The sequence below is a fragment of the Xiphophorus maculatus genome, chromosome 14 (genome assembly GCF_002775205.1).
Source record: "Xiphophorus maculatus strain JP 163 A chromosome 14, X_maculatus-5.0-male, whole genome shotgun sequence".
In the NCBI taxonomy this organism is placed as follows: Eukaryota; Metazoa; Chordata; class Actinopteri; order Cyprinodontiformes; family Poeciliidae; genus Xiphophorus; species Xiphophorus maculatus.
In genome coordinates this window covers 8,624,445-8,646,665 of record NC_036456.1, presented here as the reverse complement: position 1 = coordinate 8,646,665, position 22,221 = coordinate 8,624,445, and the positions used below count along the sequence as shown (strand labels likewise).

The window sequence follows — 22,221 nt, the reverse complement described above, 5'->3', positions numbered from 1 at the left end:
GGTAAGGTGAACTGAACATTTGCAGATGCATTAGGTTTGCTTATGAGGAACTGTATTTTTCACTGTTTCTTATTTTCTGTAAAGGTGAGGTGTTTATTGTGCTCCAAGGAGTTGGGGTACAATAATAACACCTCATCCATGTAGTGTCAAAAAAGAGAAATTGTTTGAAACCAAAAACTGTGGAGAAATTGTTTCTTAATAAAAATGCATAAAATCATCCAAGTTACACAAGCATTAGCCTATTCACTACCCCCTCCCTAGTTCCACAAGCACTTTCACTGTCCTCTGCCTGATTAAGCCCATGCCATTTTTCTAGAGTCACAGAAAAACATTATTACACAACGTGCCATATCACATGACACTACTATTTTGGGAATAATTACACACAGAGAATACATTCAAACAATATTTTATTATACACATATGTGTATACATAATTTATGTAGACAAATGATTTCGTCCTACACCTTTTGTGAAGTCATTCCCAAGAGCCATAATAGACAAAAATTCAATGCATCACACGTGTTAAGATACAGCTGGCTGTGATTATACACCTGGCCAGTAGGTGGTTTCGTGTGCACATGAAGCCTCAAGAAATGAACCCTTTCTCGAACCAGTTGGCTCAAGTGGTTCAATGCCTCATGAGGCTTCATCTCACCATCACTACTTCTTGCCACAGCTTGCATTGATGCGCCATCCTGGATGAGCTGCACTACCTGAGCCACTTGTGTGGGTTGTGGAGTCCGTCTCATGCTACCACGAATGGGAAAGCACCACCAACATTCAAAACTGACCAAAACATCAGCCAGACAGCATAGGTACTGAGAAGTGGTCTGTGGTCCCAACTGCAGAACCACTCCTTTATTGAGTGTGTCTTGCTAATTGCCAATTATTTCCACCTGTTGCCTATTCCATCTGCACAACAGCAGGTGAAATTGATTGTCAATCAGTGTTGCTTCCTAAGTGGACAGTTTGATTTCACAGAAGTTTGATTTACTTGGAGTTATATTGTGTTGTTTAAGTGTTCCCTTTATTTTTTTGAGCAGTGTATATATATATACACCTTCAAAGGTTAATAGAGGAGCGATGCTATGATGACTTCCTGAAGACAAAGTTTCAGAAAGAGCAGGAGTTTTTAAAGAGACAAAGCCCCAATTTCAAGGCAATAAATTATAAAGTCAAATTTCTTTTAAGTCAAGTTAGTTAACATAGTTCATTGACTGTACTATAAAATTGTACTATGTGACTTGAAAGCACATTATACTGCCCCTTTAATTGTAACAGGCCCACATTTAACTCTTGACAAATGTGATTGGACTTAAATTTATTCATGCTTTTCTTTTTTTTTGTGAAACCCTAAAGCTAAAAAACTTCCAACTCATACTTCTCATAGTGCTACACATAAAATATAGCCTTAAATGTCTCACAATGAAAACAAACATATTTTCCACTATATTAAGATTTTAGCTTTGTTGTGAAGATCTCGCTTCACAAAAAAGCGGTGCATAATTTTCAGATTATGCACCAATCTGAAAATGGTGCATAAGATCATTCTTGTTACTTTGTCTCTTTAAGTAGAAAAAGGAAATGTAACAAGTGAGTTTGTTTCAATGCTGTATTTAAGTTCAGAGTCTCAGCAGCAAAAAACAAAATATAAAGACACTAACTACATTAGAAATGTGAATTTATTTTATTAAAAGCAGTTCAACCTATTATCCTCTGTGTGGAGCTGTAGTACTGGAGAGTTTGTGGGACATGAACTTGCAATAATTTGTTCATTTGCTCTTTGACTCACGTTGGGCATCAATAGCAAAATTACAAAATTTTGATTCTGAAATTGGATGAACTGTTCTAAAACTTTGGCCAGATTTAACTAAAGATGAACTCTTAAAACATGACCAGATTATTTCTAGAACATAAACAAGACCAGTGTGGACATGCACTGGACAGAGAAGGTTGCCATGGTTACAAGTGGAAGAACTGTCAGACTGGTGACAAAAACTAACCAATGCGAAGGATGACATCATTAGTGATGGTCAAATGAAGCTTACTGGTTTTAAAATAATGTTTTATTACTCACAACTTTTCAACACAGTCCTCTTTGGTCCCATCTTGTGGTCAATAGTGTGAACTGCAGTTTGGATTTACAACCTAAAACAAATTAATTCATTCTAACTGCCCACTATAGAGGGTTTTATATATAGCCTCTGCTTTATTATCATGTGATACTTTTGTCTTGTAGTGGGAATTCTTAATTTTCTTTGTAATTTATTGGAGAAAAATGCAATTTATATGTGGTTCATTAAAAATGCTACTGTCACTAAGCTTTAGCACTAAAATAGATGGACTGATGGATACATCCTGAATACAACGTCAATATATTTTATAAAATGTTCATTTACCTTTAGCTGACACATTAACCACAATGTGTTGCATGTTATTTTGTTAAATCTCCAACATGAGTGACACAAATTAGCATGCTCTTTATTTCTAGACCCAGGACGACACCTAAAGCCATTCAAATGCCCGACTCATCCCATAATCCTTTGCACCTCATGTCTTAAAGCTAAAATGGCGTTTTAACACATGGTTCTACATGTTATTCACCAGATCAGCCATCTTTTATTCACAGACCTTGTTCCAGGAAACACGTACAACTGATTATCTGATATGACCGCCATTTTAACACTTAACGTCCACTTCCGTTCCTACACACAAACACATTCACACAAAATGTGATTAGAAATGTGCTGATAAGTTTCCATGGTGATGCTCTGTGAGATGCATGTTCCCCCATCGTTCTTAGATTTGTTGCTGGGCAGCAAAAGGGCCCTGAGTTTAAGTCTTACCCAGAAATGTTTCTGCATGATTAGTTTCTCTCACAACTTCCTCAAAATATCCACAAGTATGCACAGTATCTGTACAGCAAGCTATTATTGTTCATTGAGCAAATGTTATTTATGAGGTTGTTCTGTTCTGGTGGTGGTGACCTGCAGCCTATAACAGGTAAGAGGGTAAAACTAGACAGGATGGTGCTCAGCAGATGAAGGTCAGTCAGTGGCAGAAAGTCAAAGTTACTGTTTTAATATTTCTCTCTCTCTGTGTAAAGTTCACACATCAAAACAGGAGAATGTTTAAAAATGAGAATGAGCAAACTGTTTTTTGCAAACTATTATATAGCAACTCTGTATAGCAACATGGATTCAAATTTAGTGTTTTTTGTTTATTTGTATATTTTTTTGCAATCCTGAACAGAATGTTGTGCATAAGATTAAAAAATCTCTGCAACGGACAGGAAATACAAACCAGCATCAAGTGCTGCAGCCTCAGTGGCTGCTGTGGTGTGAAGTTAGTATGAAAGGGAAGGAAACACAGAGAGGGGATACTAAGAAGAAGACGCATGAAACTTATTGATGTTATATATATTTTAGACTTAACTTCTCCTTTTATATGAACACAATTCAAACCAAGTAGAAGCCTTTCAGTTGAGCTGTGCAGCCGTTCTGGATGCCAGGATGAAACCTGCTCTGCTCTGCATGCTGGGCTTTTTCTGTAAGTACATCACTGACTTTCTGCTCAGAGTTTAATGAAAATATTTCTTCATGATAACATGTGGCCGTGTATCTCTGTTACGATCTGACCGCGTTGAAAAGAGAAGACTCGAGTCTTTTTTCTCATTTTATAATCAGCATTGCAATTCAAGCGGCTTTGGTCTCTGTTTTGACAAACATTGGACATAATGTGATATTTATGTCTTTATTATTTTTAAACCGTCATTTTTATTTGAATCTTCATCTAAAGTGAATAAAATAACATTGTGATTTTTATTCTTAACCAGCTGGATAATGTCTGACCAAACCTTGATCTTTATTGCAGTGCTCAGTTGTCTGCTTCATGGACGTGCTGATGGTAAGTAAGTTGTTTTGCATTTAACTTAAAGGAAGAAATATGTTGTTTTTCCAATGCATTTACCTTTGTTTTGTGTAGAAATTGAGCCTAATTTTGCAAGTATAGGAACAAACACTGTAGTAATCGGCACAAATCTTGTTTTTAATTACTGGAATTACAATTACAATTACTGGAATATATTATATTGACATGTTAAGATGTACAGTAGATGAGAAGAAGCTGAACAAAGAAGAAAACTAATTTTGAAACCTATGGTTGCGCAGAACAACTTGTTCCTCTTTGTGTCTATTTGCCGATTCTCAAGACTGACCTGGAGTGTCAATTTATAATTTCAGACAAAACAAAGCAGATTTATCAGAGAAGTACAGAAGGCTGTAAAAGTCCTGTTGGTTTCGACTAAGTTATGATTTTAGAATCTTTGTTAGGAAATGAAATGTTTTAAATCTGAACAAAATATTTACCTTCATAGGGCAGAATTTATTTTTTGTCAATAGAGGAACATGAAGCCTGGCTAATTGATGGAGAAATAAGGAACACCAAATATAGCAGAACTTGTACATTAATTTACAGAAAATATTCACAAGATGGAACAGAAGTTTAACATAATGTGACATTATCTTGTGAAAAATTATTTCATTGCTGCCCATAGGAGCTAGGCTTAGCAACACAAATGAAGACAAAACTAAAAAGCAGAATTTCAGAAAAAAAATGATAAGCAAGTCTAAATTGAAGTAATGGATTAATAAACTCTGTAATGAAATATGTTGGGCTCACCAATGTGTTTATGTACAAAAATGTAAAACTGTCACGGTTTTCCTTTTATATCATGCTAGCAGATCATATCAATCAAACAACACAGCCTGTCGACGTCACTGATCCAGACACCAACAAACCTCCTGCAGGTGAGAATTTATTTATTTTTTTCTGTCTGTGTTCATTCAGCAATTTGATTTGCTCCTTGTGTTTGCTGCTCTGTTTTCCTGTAGGTAGAAATTGAGTCTTTCTGAATGGAGTTTGCATGTTCTCCTGTGTGGGTTCTCTCTGGGAACTCAGGCTTTTTACCCCAGTCCAAACACTGGCATGTTAGGTTAAGTGTGTGTGTGATCGTTTGTACCTTGGTGTTGCCCTTTGATGGACTGGTGACTGCTCTTGTATACATGTCATATGAATAAACAACTCAAATAGTAGCATTTGTAAGTCCTTTAGTGAAAATAAGATCCAAAGGGAAAACATTTCACAGATCAGTAAAAAGCTTTAATTAGAAAGTGGAGAGTAGGTTAGTTATGCTAGCTTAACTTTTATCACCTTAACATGTACTCTTGCTGCGTAGTTTGGAGTATTTTATTTCAGTTAATACAAACATAGATTTTCTGACAGATAATCAGAAGTGCAGTTAGCTAATCAACCACCATTAATTTTCAGGCATCACTTCCTAATGATGCAAAATGAAAATTCAAAAACATAAATCTGCAACGGACAGAATGTTCTGTTAGATGTTTCTACATCCTTTTTTGTGTGGAAAAGAGTTTTGTGGTTTTTTGTGTTAATTCCTGATGCACTTGAACTAATCTTTGCTCTTCGCTCCCGGGGCCGTTGTTTACTGGTTGCCATGGCTACAACTCTGCGCTTGAACTTAAGATGACCGACTGAGAAAATAGTCAAGTCAAGTTAAATTGTGGGCCTTTATGAAGAGAAATTTGCTTTTTTCTCTCTCTTTTCTAGAACTGACAGAAACCAAACTATAGATTTTTTAGCAGAGATAATATATATTTTACATATTCAAACATCAGCATCTCAGCTTTAAGCCACATTTTATAAAATCCAGTAACATCGATGGTCACTCTACTCACCAACTTCCCCAACCAAACCCAAAACAGGTTTTGCATCTTTAATATTTGCTATATTAAAGACACATCATATCTCATCTGCTATGTGTAAGTCAGCAGGACAAAAGGTTTAGCCAACCTACTGAGGGACAGCTGTGGAGTCAGAATCACATAGTTGAAAAATACAAAGTTTGATTCATTTGATTTAGACAGAAGTTACTTATTCTGATTTTGAAAAGTTTAATAACATTTTGATTGTTACAGAATCTGATGTTGTTGATGTTTTTATCACTTGATAAAATCAGACAATAAAAGGCAACTATGTGATAATTCTTCACCAAAAATATTACTGAATTGTGAAACTGTTTTCTGCTGTAGGCAAAAATTCAGCAAATACAGGCTGATTACATAAATTAGAAAATGACTGAAAAGTTCCTTTGTCAGCAGTTTCATCACCAAGTGAAAGACATTATATAGATTAATTAGATTACATATGTTTTAACATATTTTTGTTTTCTAGTATGTTTAATGACTCCTAAAAGATTATTTTCTAAAGGTCCTATTAATCTGACAAGCCTCCCAGCTCCTCTTCATCTCCACCAACTTGCAACACAAAGTTTCTCCCTTGGTTTCATCATTTGTGTTTCTGATGTAAATCCTCAAACCTTCTTTGTATTGACAGATGTGTGATTTATTCCAAAGACTTTTGTTGTTGTCGAGAGGTTTTACGTTTGTAAGATGTCAAACATTTTTCAGGTAAATGTTTAAATGAAAAATTTTAAGATACTATGACACCTTGAAAGTCCAAAGGAACATTTGTTTTGCAAATTCTAAGCATTTTTCAAATAAGATTGACAGTGGTAAATGACTGATTGTTGTTCTCTGATTTATAAGAGTATATTTATAATGGCTTTTTATTTTGATTCATATGCTCAGAAAATCACTGACAGCATTTGTTTTTATGTTTCTATAATCTGGCAACTCTGAGAGCAGAGATTAAATACACTAATAATCTAACATGTTGAAATCTCATTTATGATTTGATGAGAAAGGATTCACATTGTTGCAAATGAATCCTCATCTATACAATGATGGCTGTTGCTGTTTTCTAACCTGCAGAAATCAAGGCAACTCTGGCTGCAGACAAAACAACCATACCACCAGGGGGCAGTGTGACATTAACCTGTTCTGTGGACAAACCTGCTGGTTTAACATTTGAGCTCTTCAGAGAACCTCAACCCACCTATCAGACCAGAGTTTCTCCTCGATCAGATGGAGTTTTCATCATCACTGAAGGAGGAATTTACACCTGCAGAGGATTTAAAACCGAACATAACTTTATAACAACTATGAGTGATGAAGTTATTATACAGGAAACTGGTGAGTTGAGAAATGGATTCTTGGTTAAAATAAAACTGTTTTAACTAACAACAGATATATTTGCTTAAACTATTTAAAGAACTTCCCATTTGATAAATATGTGACTGTACAGAATATTTACATTCTCAACATTTTACCTAAAATGATTATTTTACATAAAAACTCAGGAGTATTATGGACAACCCTGACCATCCTCTTCATGATACTGTCAGCGATGAACAGTGTCTTTAGTCAGAAGCTCCTTCAAATTTGCTGTAATACAGACTAATACAGTACTAATCGTTCCTGCCTAAACCATCACCATCAACAATAATCCTTTGAATAATCTTATTGATGCCAAATGGAAATACAACAAGATTTACTTTTTCTTTGGGATCAATAAGATATTTTTGAATTGAATTGAAGTTAAATTATTTTGTGCCACAAGATAGAAACCTTTCTGCAGATAGACTGCAGAACGGTATTGGGTTGATAGAACTAGTTAAATCAAAAACAATTATTTTCGCTTCTGTTTACTTTTCAGCCCATTTTATTTGTTGTGTTTATGGAGAATGCTTGTAAGAAGTTTGTATTTTATCTGGATCTCTCCTGACCTCACAGTTGCACATGATACAATGCTGCTTAAAGCACCATTAGAACATGACAGCATGTGGAGTAGAAGACTGTGTGTTGTGCTGATTCTGTCTGACATGATAAAGTCTCAGTTTTGGTCTGATGAGAAATTATTCATGTTGTTTCAAATTGCTAAAAACCTTATTAATTATGATTAATATTATTGCAGAAATCAAGGCAACTTTGAAAGCTGACAAAACAACCATACCACCAGGGGGCAGTGTGACATTAACCTGTTCTGTGGACAAACCTGCTGGTTTAACATTTGAGCTCTTCAGAGGATCTTCATCCACCTATCAGACCAGAGTTTCTCCTCGATCAGATGGAGTTTTCAGCATCACAGAAGGAGGAATTTACATCTGCAGAGGATCCATGACAGAGACAAACTTTGTGACAACTATGAGTGATGAAGTCACCATTTATAAGAGAGGTGAGTTTATGAATTTATCTTGGAAGAAAACATTATATACTTTCTGATAAAAAATCCATTTTGACATGATCACTAAAGGAAGTTTGTTACTTTGTCACATTTAGAGAGATAATATCTTGTTCTAAATGTAAATATGAGTTAAGATTCATAATTTGTTCAATTATTAATATTCATTCAGCTGAATTGAATCACTTTGTTTAAGGTTTTGCTGACAAAATGTGCAGAAATATGAGAAAAATGCAAATTAACTCTATGTGTTTACATTTATTTATGTTTTTGTGAGATGTTGTGATGCACATTGAGATTTACATTCTTCCAAGACATTTTAATGACATTTTATTGATACATTTGAATGAAATTTATGACATAAAATATATGTTAAATGACACATCAGAGGAAAAATTCTTAGATTGACATTATTATTACAAATGCTACACGGTATAATTAATTGTTTAGTTTTCAGACTCTTTGTTTTCCTAATCATGTTTCTTGCTGTAGTTTCCAACAGAGTTTCAGTCACTTCACAACCAAACCGATCTCTGATATACAGAGGAGAGAAAGTCACTCTGAGATGTGAGATCCAGGATGATGGAGAAACTGAGTGGACGTATGAATGGAAAACAACCAATAGAAACTTTCCATCATACAGTAAATACAGGATCATCTCAGCTACTGAGGCTGACAGTGGAGAATACAGCTGTAAGGGTAGAAGAAGCTACGAGTTTACAGGATGGAGTGAAGCCATCAGACTGACAGTGTCATGTGAGTCAGACTGACCTCCATTCATCCTGAAAGTTTCTTTAGTTCCATGATCTCCATAAAATGAACTGAACTCAATAATATCTCCATTTCACAGAAAGAACTGACTGCAGGCTAAACTGTGACTTTTGTGAAAGTTATATAAAGAAGAAAAACTATTTTCCATCCATAAAGTTTCATAGACAGGAAGCTTAAAGAGGAGCTGGATTATTTCAGAGAGAGATTAGGGGTTTAGTGACGCAGATGCAAAATGTTTTGGAGTAAAATATTTTCTGAAAATATTTACTAATGCAACAACATTTTTAATGTTCTGCCTTGGAGCTGTGGATCATTTAAATATGGAGGTTTGTTTGTCAAAACTTGGTTCTCACAATTCATTGATTGATTGATCGCTTCATATTAGTAAAGAACATCTTGGCTACATTAGACATTAGACTCAGACTTTTTGTATAAACTGTGTTAAATAAGCTACAACCAATCTGTGTGTGATGTTGCTGAAATAATCTAACTGGACTTGAGTTTGAATTGTCAGGTCAGATGTGGAATTTCACCAAAATGATTTTTGGAACAAATAAATTTCCTCCAGCTCTTGTTGATAAGAAACATGATGGAAAATCTAGTTTATTAGGCTCCTGCAGAGTTTATATTTCTCAGTTTGAAAAAGTAAATGTTACATTTTGGTGTAGATATTTTTATTAGAACGAAATTATTCCAGAAATAATACAAAAATCATGTTCTATTTTTTAAAATATTGTTCTGATTTTCAAACTCAACAGCTGATAAACCCAGAGCCACCCTGAAGGCAGAGAAAAGAATCATACCAGCAGGGGGCAGTGTTACACTGAACTGCTCTATTGAAGGATCTACTGGCTGGGAGTTCAGGTACACACGTAGACGTTATCCTTTAGTTATATCCTTCACATACACAGAACTAGATGGAACCATCAGAATGTCAGAGGGAGGAGAGTACAGCTGCAGAGGAAGAAGAGGAGACTCATCTTTTGAATCAGAAACCAGTGAAGAGGTCACCATTCAGGAAACTGGTGAGTTTAGTTATCAGGTCATCACCATAACAACACTTGATCTTTGAAACTCAAATTTGTTTCCTAGTTTTTCAGAAAATGTAATTATTAAAATAAAATAATGATTAATCAACAGGACAGAGAAATATTTACAGTTTCAAGATTTGACTTTTTTTTATTTCCACTGAAACCACCAAAGTAATCAGATGTTATAAAGAATTTAATCTGATCTCAAATGTTTAAAATTAATAACATCCTGCTGTAAAATATGTTCATCAAACTATAGAAAGTTTTTTTCTATTTTTTTGTTAAATATATCTTCAATTGGATTCTGATGTATTTAAACTGTTAACATTTTCAGTTAAGTTTCTGATTTACACAGTTTAACAAATGATTTACTTTACTATAAATATTTTGACACTTGCACAGAGTAAATATCTGCTTCTTAATATCATTTTATATGTTCAGGTTCATTTTATTTCTATTAAGTTCCAAACCTGATATTTCTTTATGTGAACAGTTTCTAAGCCGACTGTGATCCTGCGACCTCGTTGGTCTCTGAAAGAAGATAATGTCCATCTGGAGTGTGATATCCAGGAAGGAGCTGTGTGGACGTATGAATGGAGAAAAAACAATTTCAATTATAATCCAACATCCAGGATCATCACAGCTGACAGTGGAGATTATAGCTGCAAAGGAACAAGTGACTATTTGTTAACACAGTGGAGTGATGTCATCACATTAACTATCTGTAAGTTATTAACTTTTGACCTACAATAATCAAGCAAGCAACATTAAAATAGCTTAAACAAATGAACATAAAAGCAGCTGCTGCAGTTTAACACATTTAGCTTCTTAAGTAAAAACACATTTGCCCAAATGATCAGAATATGCCTCTATTTGGTGAAAATGAAATTATTAATAAAACATTTTATTGATGAATATGTTTGCTGTGTAAGTGTTTGAAACTCTTAATTTCTTTCTGCTTTGCTACAAGTTAAGCTGATGTCATTTTATTTTGAAAGGTTCTTATTAAATAAAACAAAAACTAATCTTAAAGGAGCTGCTGGACAGTTTGGAAGAAACATTGATACTTTTTAAGTGATTTTAGAAAGTAGCTTCTCTCAGGGAAAGTGTTAAATTAACACTTAAATTTTACTCTGGACTGTTGTGGTAAACTGCTAACCAGATATTTATTTCTTTAGCTCCCAATAAACCCAGTTTGATTCTGCAATCCAACTGGTCTCAGATCTACATAGGAGAGAAAGTCACTCTGAGATGTGAGATCCAGGGAGGAACTGAGTGGACGTATGAATGGAGATCAACCAATAGAAACTTTCCACCATCCAGTGAATACAGCATCATATCAGCTACTCATTACCACAGTGGAGAACACAGCTGCAGAGGAAAAAGAGGGTTTTCCTTTACACCATGGAGTAATGTTGTTAAAATAACTGTATGTAAGTTGATTATTTATTACTGACAAGTGATCATTTTTAATGACAGTAGCAGGGCCGTGCAGAGACCTATGGAGGGGCAGAGGCTCAAATTTAAAAAAAGAGGCACATTGAACAAAAACTCCATACAACAACACAGCAACAACCCATGTTTATCAAGAATCTAATTGGATTCTACTGTATCATTGCTATCATGTGGGGAAATGCAAATCAAATACAATCTATATTTTCCCCAATAGGTATAAAGTTTCTGTTTCTGCTGCTGACAGTCCTGGAGGGCTGAGCTGATCTGAGACTGTATCTGTTAAACAGACCAGAGGAGAGAAGGTCAAAGGTTATGAAGTTATGAAATAAGCAAAATTGCTGCCATTTTACTAATGAAGCTCTAATAATATATATTCAACCTCTAGAACAACCTGGCTGCAGAATGATTTATAGATGAAAAAGCTCCAAGGGGTTAACTCTATATAATAGCTTGATGTTAAATCTAGAATTATAAGACTGAGATATCAAGGCAAAGAAAACTCAGTAGCTGCTGGTAGGGGCCATTCAGGGGCCTCCAGACACTCAGGGGCCTCCAGACATTCAGGGGCTTCCAGACATTCAGGGGCCTCCAGACACTCAGGGGCCTGCAGACACTCAGGGGCCTCCAGACTTTCAGGGGCCTCCAGACTTTCAGGGGCCTCCAGACATTCAGGGGCTTCCAGACATTCAGGGGCCTCCAGACATTCAGGGGCTTCCAGACATTCAGGGGCCTCCAGACATTCAGGGGCCTCCAGATACTCAGGGGCCTCCAGACACTCAGGGGCCTCCAGGCATTCAGGGGCCTCCAGACATTCAGGGGCCTGCAGACATTCAGGGGCCTCCAGACACTCAGGGGCCCCTAGAAATGGTTTAATTGTAACACAGACCATAGATCTAAACCTGTAGCATCATTTATAGAGAATAACAATGTTATTACATTTTATTTAATGCATTCAGCTGAAAAAAATAAATAGTATATTTAGGATTTATTTATTAAGTTTACTTTGTAAAAGTTTTAAGAATCATCTTGATAGTTTGATTGTTGTGTTACCATGGCTACAATATGGTTAATCTTTGTGTTTGAATTGGGTTTGTTCACAAATTCATCACAGCAAATAACCAATAATCAGTGATTGATTTTAAACTCGGCCAATAAACCTGGTCTCCCTCTCACAGATTCACCTTATCAATATTTAAACATGTTAGTGATGCTGAGGTTCTTAGTAGGACGGGTTCCGGAGGGAGGGGGGTTCTGTCTAAGGCCCCATATTACTTTGGGCCGGCCCTGGAGGAACAGCTGCTGCGATGCGCATCTCTGGAATCTACCTGGAATCCACCTGGAATCCACCTGGAATCCCCCGGTGGCCCCTGTCAGTCCGCCGATGCTTTGGGGACATTTTGATTCATTTCATTGTGGCATGTTTGGCTTTTTGCTGCAGTTCTAATTATTGCTACGCTTTGGTCTGCGTTGCGACTCGCGGTGACAGTCGGTACCGTGTCTTATATCAGGATGTCTGATATAAAGACAGATATTCTTTCTATCTGTCAGTGGACCGACTCAAGCTGCCTGTAGTGAACCGGGCTTTTAGCAGAATGATGAAGTAAAGTCAGAAGTTTTCTCTGCAGCCAAAGCATTTCTGAGTTTATGGGCGAGGCGGGTTTTGTCCCGCTATTGCAAAGACGATTATGAAAATATAAATAGAAACAGTTTTTCTGACGTCAGACATTCGTTTTTATTCACAAATCAGTGTATGAAAAAATATTCTTGCCCATAATAGTTAGAGGACACAGATCCTCCTCCTCCTCACCATGGACCCGGAGTCTGAACAACATGGAGGCTCTGAGAGTCATTATTAGACTGAGGGCAGAAAGAATAGTTTATTTTTCCTAAATTATTATATTTAGCTAAATATTATTGCTGAGGGACACAAACAGGCCTTCTGACATACAGATTATTCATCATTTTTAATGACAGTATGGCCCACTTGTTATATAGGATTTTTTTTTATTTGAAACAACACAACAAAAATGCAGCTTTTCCTATAGCACACAATCTAAGACTATAACTATATTTATTTTTTCTATAATCAGACACACTTGTCTAGTTATTTTAATGAGCTGATAGTTTTTCATGTTTATTCCCTATTAAATATTACATGCTACTGAAAATTATTGTTAGATGTATAACAGCTTTAGGCCAACCTATAATTTCTTTATATTTTATTACAATAGATTAAAATTTTCTGAACATCTTTGAAGGAATTTCTATATATTAAAGAAGCCAAAGTCCAAAGAAAATGTCTGAAATAGTTTCAGAAAGTTTTTAGAGACATCGATCAAAGTCACCTTAGAGTTCAGTGATACAAGGAATAAAGATTCAATAGATTATATTGATCAGTGTTTCTAGTCCCTGATTTATGTGATAAGAGAAAAATGAAAGTGTTGAATGAAATAAAATTCACATTTTAAGAATACAATAGTGTAAAAATATAATGTTACTGAAAAAGAAGTAAAATTTCAAAGTTAAGATTAAACCAGAGGGAGCATCTGTTATTATTATTACTATGGTTATTACTTCAATTTCAATATATAACTATATTAACTGTTTAAGGGAAATAAAACACAGAGAAAAGAGAGAGGTTGTGGTTAAAAGTTTGACCCAGTTTCAAATCTCTCTCCAGTGTCTCCCCCTCAGCCTGTCCTCTCTGTGTCTCCATCATGGCCGAATCCTGGAGCCTCAGTGACTCTGAGCTGTGAGGGTTTGGAGCTTCAATCAGAAGGATGGAGGTTCTTCTGGTATAAAGATGTTCCTGACACATCCAATCACAACTATCTACTATACTACAGCTATGAGCTGCTGCCTGGCAGCACCAAAGGGACTGAGCAGAACTCCTTCATCATTAATGGACCGAATCACACAGGAAGATTTGTGTGCAGAGCAGAAAGAGGAGAACCAAAGGTTTACACTTATTACAGTAAACCAAAGTTTGTCTGGTCTGCAGGTCAGAGATGAATTAAAACATTGATCATTGGAGGCTGTTAAACATTCACAGATAAAATAAAACTTGTTTTTGTAAAAGACAAAATAATTATTTCCTCTATGGTAGTTTATTTATTTGACTTGCTGAAATGTTTGCTGTAATCTTTATTACTATAGAAACAAACCATTTTAATGAAACATTTTAAAGATGTTTCTGTTCTCAGATGAAATCCTGTCTTGTTTTCAGATCCTCGTCCAGCAGCTTCTCTCTCAGTGAATCCTGACAGAGTTCAACACTTCAGATCTGACTCTGTGTCTCTGAGCTGTGAGGGAAACTCTACTGTGTGGAGAGTGATGAGGATTATAGAAAGAGAAGGACTGTCGTACTTTACCTGCTCCCACTGGGGGAAAATGACTGGATCTACATGCACCATTAACATTTCCTGGAATAATGATGGAGTGTTCTGGTGTGAGTCAAAATCTGGAGAGTTTAGCAACGCTGTCAACATCACTGTACAGGGTAAGATCTGGTTTATTATGGGTTTTTTTTCTTTTAACCTCTTTTTGCATTTATAAATCATAAATATATTTATTATTGTAAAAATATGTTTAGTCCAAGGTTAAATCATAAAAAAACGAATTATGCAAAAAAAAAATTGCCTAGATTAATTTCTGACTTCTATTTAATTATAACTACAATTAATGTTCTAAAGGTTGTTTTTTTGATATCAGGACTCTATTTAAGAAAGGTTAGATATATATATATATATAGTACAGACCAAAAGTTTGGACACAACTGTGTGTCCAAACTTTTGGTCTGTACTGTATATATATATATATCTATATTTATTAAAAAAAAAATTCAGATTAAAATATTGATTTTGTTATTCTTGATGTAAATTGTTTCCAATCAATTGTTCTGCTGCTCATAAAAAGCTAAAATCTTCTTTTCTTAGGAAAACAGAATAACACCAGATTATATTTTGGAGTATAACACATTCAAATTATTTTATATTTTATGTTGTGGCCATTTATACTAAATTTTTGTAGTTTATAATTTCTACCAATTTTGTTATGTTCTTTTGGTAGTTGGAATATATTTAAGTTAATTTAGAATCAAAATTTGTAATTAATTTTTATATATGGAATTATTTAGATTACGTTGTTAATCGTTAGACCCGCCCACCAATTTGAGTAATTAAGAACACATTGGGTGCTTGGTGTGGATTGTTTGGTAAATGTCTGGTGTGGACGGGAGGTTTGGTAAAATGATTTTTTTGACCACTTATTTACACTTGTTTACACCTTCAAACATTAAATTGAGATTATTTTTCATTTCAACTAAGTTACAAGACCTTTATTTCTACTTTTACAATAAATGAATCAATTCAAAGTGCGTACAAATCCAAAACCACCTGTTACCACCCACAGCCTTTATTGGAGTTTTTTTTTGTTTTTTTTTAGGCTTTTTTGGAACAGAGGCTGCGACATTTTATATTTATTGCCTCTTGGTCAGATTTTTAGAAAATTCAACATTTCATTTTATTGCTTTGCGGATGACGTCCAGATTTATTTGCCCCTAAAACTACTAAATGGTAAAAATGAATCTCTATAGATATTAATAGATTGTTTAGCTGAAGTTAGATCATGAATGGATCTAAATTTTCTTCACCTCAATCATAGCAAAACTCAAGTCCTATTATTTGGTCAAAACCTTCACACTAAAAATCCAGATTTGATTCTTGGTTCTTTTGCTCCGTTTTGTTGGACTTCAGCCAGGAATCTTGGTTTTATCTTTGATAGATGTTTAAAATTCGACAACAAGTTAGTTCAGTTGTTAAATCAAGTTTTTATCACTGGTGGATTTTAGCAAAAGTGAAATCTTATTTTTGTTTTAAGGATTTTATTATCCATCCCTTCATTACATCTGGATTGGATTATTGTAATTCTTTACATAAAGGCCTGGATAAATCCCTGATCCAGCGTCTTCAAGTGATCCAGAACGCAGCAGCTCGACTTCTTACAGGAACCAGGAAGCGTGACCATATAAGGCCCTTAACGGCCTCCTTACACTGACTGCCTGTTTCGTATCAAATAGATACTCGACTTAAGAGAAAAGGAGATCGGGCTTTCTCCATCGCTGCTCCTATTCTCTGGAATAATCTACCTTTCCAGATTAGATCTGCTCACAGCCTGGATTATTTTAAATCACTTCTTAAAACTCATTTTTATTCTTTGGCCTTTAATTGAGGCCTGAAATTTTAGCTCTACTGTTGTGATATTTTTTTTGTTATTTTTATTTTATTTATATTTTTTTCTTACTATTATTTCTGTTATTATTATAACCTTATATAATCTTTTCTTGTATTGTTTCCCTTTTTCTTTTCATCAACTTATTTTATTGTGTTTTTTGTGCAGCACTTGTTTTAAATCTGTTTTTAAAATATGTTTTAATGTTCGGTTCCACTTGTGATTTGATGATTTATCTTTGGTGATGAGCTCAGCATTTTTCTCAGATTCTCTATCAGATTCAAACTGAGACTCTGGTTGGACGACTCCAAAACAATTTTTCCAAACATCTACAGTAAAATAACTATTATATTAGTTCATTACATTATTTTCTGTGAACAAACTTGTCTTCATGTCGACTAAAAAGGAGAAATGATGAAACGTGACTACAAATGCATTTTTGTTTGAAGAATCAAACATTTAATTTCTGAATCATAAAGCAATTGAAAGCATAAAGCAGCTTAAATGGATGTTATTCACCTGAATATTCTCTGATTGTTTTACAGGTGATTATCATGATGGTGTTATCCTGGTGAGCCCTGTTCATCCTGTGACTGAAGGAGATCCTGTTACTCTGAGCTGCAGAGATAAAAAACAAAATCTTCTCTCCAATGTATTTTTCTATCATGATAATAAACTCATCAATAATGACAGCAGAGAGGAGCTGAAGATCTCTGCAGTGTCAAAGTCAGATGAAGGTTTCTACAAATGTCAACATTCAGGAAAAGAGTCAAAAAGGAGCTGGATGTCTGTTAGAGGTGAGGAGGATTAAAATATTTGATTAATTTTATTCATTAATATAATTAAATTTTAATTTAGGAACAAGATAAAGACCAAGAATGTTTATGAATATGTGCTGAAGATTTTTATCTGTGTTCAAGTTTGAAACCACATTTTTACAAAACAGACAATACTGACATGAAATCTGATGCTACTTAAGATTTATTCATTTTTAATATTTTTATTTCCAGTAACTGTATCCAGTCCTGTCAGTTCTTCATTTCCTGTCATGTTGATCGTTGGACCAGTTGTTGGAATCGTTCTCATTATTCTCATTATTCTCCTGATCTTGTTGTGGCGCTGCAGACGGTCCAAAGGTGAAACTTTTTTCTCCTCACAGTGGATCAGATTGTTCATTCATAATCACTTTAATTATTCAGATATGGACATTCATTCTTTTGTGAAACAAACTAGAAGCAGGATGATTTGAATAATCAAAATACATTTATTTTTTATCAGATCTGTGCTGCATAAGGTGAGTAGATTACATCTTTTTCTTCTCCCTATTATAAATCATCATTGCATATACACTGCTCAAAAAAATAAAGGGAACACTGAAATAACACATCCTAGATCTGAATGAAAGAAATATTCTCATTGAATACTTTGTTCTGTACAAAGTTGAATGTGCTGACAACAAAATCACACAAAAATCATCAATGGAAATCAAATTTATTAACCAATGGAGGCCTGGATTTGGAGCCACACACAAAATTAAAGTGAAATAACACTACACGCTGATCCAACTTTAATGTAATGTCCTTAAAACAAGTCAAAATGAGGCTCAGTATTGTGTGTGGCCTCCACGTGCCTGTATGACCTCCCTACAACGCCTGGGCATGCTCCTGATGAGGTGGCGGATGGTCTCCTGAGGGATCTCCTCCCAGACCTGGACTAAAGCATCCGCCAACTCCTGGACAGTCTGTGGTGCAACGTGACGTTGGTGGATGGAGCGAGACATGATGTCCCAGATGTGCTCAATCGGATTCAGGTCTGGGGAACGGGCTGGCCAGTCCATAGCTTCAATGCCTTCATCTTGCAGGAACTGCTGACACACTCCAGCCACATGAGGTCTAGCATTGTCCTGCATTAGGAGGAACCCAGGGCCAACCGCACCAGCATATGGTCTCACAAGGGGTCTGAGGATCTCATCTCGGTACCTAATGGCAGTCAGGCTACCTCTGGTGAGCACATGGAGGGCTGTGCGGCCCTCCAAAGAAATGCCACCCCACACTATTACTGACCCACTGCCAAACCGGTCATGCTGAAGGATGTTGCAGGCAGCAGACCGCTCTCCACGGCGTCTCCAGACTCTGTCACGTCTGTCACATGTGCTCAGTGTGAACCTGCTTTCATCTGTGAAGAGCACAAGGCACCAGTGGCGAATTTGCCAATCCTGGTGTTCTCTGGCAAACGCCAAGCGTCCTGCACGGTGTTGGGCTGTGAGCACAACCCCCATCTGTGGACGTCGGGCCCTCATACCATCCTCATGGAGTCGGTTTCTAACCGTTTGTGCAGACACATGCACATTTGTGGCCTGCTGGAGGTCATTTTGCAGGGCTCTGGCAGTGCTCCTCCTGTTCCTTCTTGCACAAAGGCGGAGGTAGCGGTCCTGCTGCTGGGTTGTTGCCCTCCTACGGCCTCCTCCACGTCTCCTGGTGTACTGGCCTGTCTCCTGGTAGCGCCTCCAGCCTCTGGACACTACGCTGACAGACACAGCAAACCTTCTTGCCACAGCTCGCATTGATGTGCCATCCTGGATGAGCTGCACTACCTGAGCCACTTGTGTGGGTTGTGGAGTCCGTCTCATGCTACCACGAGTGTGAAAGCACCACCAACATTCAAAACTGACCAAAACATCAGCCAGACAGCATAGGTACTGAGAAGTGGTCTGTGGTCCCAACTGCAGAACCACTCCTTTATTGAGTGTGTCTTGCTAATTGCCAATAATTTCCACCTGTTGTCTATTCCATTTGCACAACAGCAGGTGAAATTGATTGTCAATCAGTTTTGCTTCCTAAGTGGACAGTTTGATTTCACAGAAGTTTGATTTACTTGGAGTTATATTGTGTTGTTTAAGTGTTCCCTTTATTTTTTTGAGCAGTGTATAAGATATAGATAAATGTAATGTATTTATTCTGTTTCAGGTCAAAGGGCTCAGAGGTCAGAGGTCAGAGCTCCACCACAAACCAGCCTGAAGGTTGTGAATATAAATCTCTTTCTCATGGTCAGAGTTTTATTAATGTGTTTTTGCTTAGAATGACAGATGAACACAATCAGTTCCTCTTTGTTTTGGCATTGACCTGTTTTTCACCTGAACTCCAGATATTGTTCTTTTAATGCTGCTTTAGACAGAATGCTTGGTCATTAGCTCCAGATGTTTGTGTGACTGATGTGAGCAACAGATGTTCTGTCAAGTTCTCATTGTAAAGGGTTGTGAGAGGAGTCAATGCTAAGACATGTTGTGTTTGTTTGTTGTTCTCTGTTTCTGTCTGCTGTGATCTAAAAGCCTGAAGGATTTCAGCTTGGAGTCCTGAGGGAAAACTATTGTTTCATTCCTCTAACAAAGTGAAAAATGTTTTTTTTTTAGCAGTTTTATGGGACTGGACATGATAAAATGTCTAAATTTAATTAACCTGAGTTTGTTAGCTGTACGTTTTAATTAGCTTTATGTTATTTTGTTATGTGTGTAAATGTCCAATTGAACATTTATTACAATTCTGTTGTATATTTTAAATGTGCTGCTGTTTAGATCAAACTGTTCATGTCAAAGAGGAATCTCAGTCTGATTTTCTATACTAAAGAAAATTTACTTTTGCTGTTTATTATTAAATTACAATTATCCTTTTTTTTCCTCCTTTCATTCACTTCAGGTAATGAGATGATCGGCTCGGCTGAAGCTTCTGGACATGGTAGATCAAATCTTTTTAAATATGTTTTAGGTTAAATAATTGTGTGATTTACAGATGAGTAATTCTTTTTTTTTAATCTGTAAAATTTCAGCAGCAGATGAAGCCCCAGAGGTTACATACTCTCTCATTGAAATGAAATCCTTTAGGAAAGACAGTGAGTCCCACTTATATACAATATATAGCCTGAGAAAATGATTCAGAATAGTTTTATCCTACATGTTGGTGACTATTGTATTATTTTCCCAGGGAGACAAGGTGAACCAGAAGAGGGCGCTGTTTACTCTGAGGTGAAAACAGGAGCTGCAGGTAAAGCTTCATGATTGATACAATAGTTGATAAAGTTTATTTCTCTGCAACAGTCGGAGATTATTGGTTCCCAAAAGTTTCAGCTTCCAGCCTAAAAAATAATGTATGAGACTTTTGACTCCAATTTACTTCTGATTACACGTATCACTAATAAATCATCTTAATAGTCTATACTATTAGGAGCATAAACATGCTTTTAATATATTTATAAATAGCTTAGATTTATTTCTGAGAAGCTCCAAAACCAGATTATAATCTAGATTGCAATGAAAGATGATTTAGTTTCTGAACATCTCACCTTCTTAGTGTTTTTCTCTTTGCTCTCTGTCTGTATTATAATCCATCAGCTCTATATGAAGGAACATAAATGAGTCAAATGTTTCCTGAAACCCGTTTCCTCTTTCCAGACTCGACTCAAACCTTTGCTGTGATCGACCATCAGGAGACAGTCAAGAAAAAAGCTCAGGACAAAGGTCAGCATTTATCTTTAGTTCTTATTGAGCATACTTTAAAAAAAAAAAACATTCTACAGAATTAAATGTGTTGGAATATTTTTTATTCATTTTTTCGCTTTAATTATAGATTTGATGTTTTAAATGAATCTCTTCCTTGACAGGGAAGTCGGGTCCTGCAGCAGCGGAGGCAGCAGTTTATTCTGAAATCAGAAAAACACCAGCTGTGGAAAACAGTGCTGCCATGTAGGCTGCAGGCTCTGAGTTTATCCTGCAGTTTATTACAAGACTCACAACAACTGCTTTGATCACACAATATTTTTATCCGTCATAAGAAATCTGCTAGAGAATCTGTATTGGTCACTCAAAGAATAATTCTCTGACATCCAAATCGTCAGATGTGCTTAAACTTTAGTAAAGGTTTTGCAATGCAACATTTTATAAAGACTCACAAATCGTTTTTTTTTAAGACAACGCAAATTGTGAATTGTTTTGTGTTTATATTTTTCTAGAAGTATGTTGCAATTAAAGTTACTAAATTTGATTTGGAACAGTTTGATTTGGTTTCATGTGAAGCAACTTTGCTTCACATTTAACTTTTTATATCAAAACCTTGTGACGGTGTTTTTATCGTCAAGCACGTTGTAAATTAAGCAGATTGATCATTTGAATGCAACACATAAAATCAATATAAGATGTTAGACATAATTGGGCACAATAGTGATTAAAATGATTTTTACAGTCTCAGGTAAATAGATTGTTTTATTAATGCTACTTGTAACTGAGCGACAATTATTAGATATATATCTTTGCTCTTTTGTTATTATAGTATTTCAGTTGAAGCTTAAACCTGCACACTTGCTGCTAGATGGAGTTTTTACACCTTAACAGCTAGACGACAGGAAAGTACTGAACTTTATGCAATCTTTGGTATGTGTAGAATATGCATCTATAGGCATCTTGGCAGCTCACATTTGTGAATTTCCTCTAACCAATAATGTTTATTGGTTGAACAGCAGCAGCTGAATTGATTCATTTTCTGTTTCAAATGATAAAATAGAAATAAGTAAAATATGGGATCTT

The 22,221-nt window shown here is 35.8% G+C and overlaps 1 protein-coding gene across 1 annotated transcript in view; it reads left to right on the top strand.

Annotated features, from left to right (window-relative positions):
- The window catches only part of LOC111610872, a 289,364-nt gene that overhangs the window by 125,168 nt on the left and 141,975 nt on the right, over positions 1 to 22,221 (top strand). The gene's annotated exons all lie outside the window — the stretch shown is intronic.